Below are 1,383 nucleotides of genomic sequence, written 5' to 3'. Positions count from 1 at the left end.
GCGCAGCAGCACTCCTCATCTTCCCAAATGTAGACAGTGCTGAGATCAGGCCGCTGTCAGTATGAATTTTCTCGTAGGATGACACAAGGGATTCTATTGGGGCTTGGAAGGTCTCATCCTTTTCAAGCTTGTCCATGAGGCCATCAAACATGGATCTGAGACGACCTTTGAGATGCTCAGCTACCAACTCACTTTGAGATGACGCTTCTTCAGCTCCAGAGCCGTCTCGTGGTGTTGGGGGAGTGGTTGTTCCAGCTTGTTCTTGGGTGCCTATTTTGCAGAAACACATGTTAATTTCAGATCCTGGCATGTGATTGGCAAAGGACAAAGACGGAAAATACCACAAGATATGGCCCACTGTTCAGTTCAATTAGTTGGCCTGCTGAAAAGTACTCACTTGCAATGAGTGGAACTGTTGGGCAGTCTTTCTCCCTCTCAAACTTCAAGCCCATAAACCAGCTCTCTGGTACATCAAGCTTTCCTTTTTGGACAGACAAGATAGATACAAAGAGCCATGATTATACACAGTATCATATATCAAGTGCACTGGTGTGGTGTTTTACATGCACAGTCACACACAGGAGAAGTCAGGATTTGAACTGCCGACCCTTCAGGTACTGAACAACCTACCAACTGAGCTACAGTTGCCCCTCTACAAGCAAGCAGAAACAAACAAGCTAATGACCTTTCAGAACAAGCAAGCTAATACCTGTGGCCATCTCATAGAAGGACTTCTTTGAAGGATGTCACTGGAAGGTGGTGGCCTCCCTGCAGCTTGAAGGCCTGCATTAGAGTGTTGGTGTTTGCAGAGCGCCCCATTGCTGCCAGCTGAGCAGGTGCACATGCCCATGGAGATGTTCACCAGATAAACGCCTCCTTGTTCACTGGGAACAGTGTAGTTCGATTCATCTTCCTAAAATATGAAAAAAGACATAGATGTTGAAAATAATATTAGAAAAAGGCATTTTTGTAAATCACAAAATGAGTCGTTTACACAGCTCTCTGAAATACTCAATTCTAATTGGACAACCAGATCTACTACACCCCTTAGTCATTGTAAATCCAGCCTAACTCACAGTCTCCCGTGGCTTATTGCTTACCTATACTGTTGAGAGGGGTGTGGTATGGACCCAAATGCAGTACACAGGTGCTCAGGAACAGTTGGTAATGACCTTTATTTTCACCACAGCAAACAAGGTACGGAGCAGACTGAATAAACACAGAATAAAGTTCGTTCTTCGGGCTGAAAGCCCTCACACAGTCTCTGGGGCTCAGACAAGGGGAAGAGACGCGGCCGGAGTCGGCCGTGGAACCGAGGGGAAGCTCCTTAGCCCCCGGCTCCAAACAGTTCAGTTCTCTTTTGGTGTGAGGGGAAGAGAAGTA

General features: G+C 46.5%; 1 long non-coding RNA gene across 1 annotated transcript; it reads right to left on the bottom strand.

The window, feature by feature from the left end:
- Positions 1-142: 142 nt before the first annotated feature.
- Positions 143-1,231, bottom strand: LOC126386978 (uncharacterized). The gene is made up of 3 exons (XR_007569573.1): positions 1,101-1,231; positions 398-481; positions 143-270 (listed from the first exon to the last, which is right to left on the bottom strand). It is a non-coding gene; the product is annotated as an uncharacterized LOC126386978 (long non-coding RNA).
- Between the last annotated feature and the right edge of the window lie 152 nt (positions 1,232-1,383).

Source organism: Epinephelus moara, unplaced genomic scaffold, assembly GCF_006386435.1.
Source record: "Epinephelus moara isolate mb unplaced genomic scaffold, YSFRI_EMoa_1.0 scaffold1305, whole genome shotgun sequence".
Lineage (NCBI taxonomy): Eukaryota > Metazoa > Chordata > Actinopteri > Perciformes > Serranidae > Epinephelus > Epinephelus moara.
Note: the sequence above shows the minus strand (reverse complement) of the source record. Positions and strands in the feature narration are given on the sequence as shown.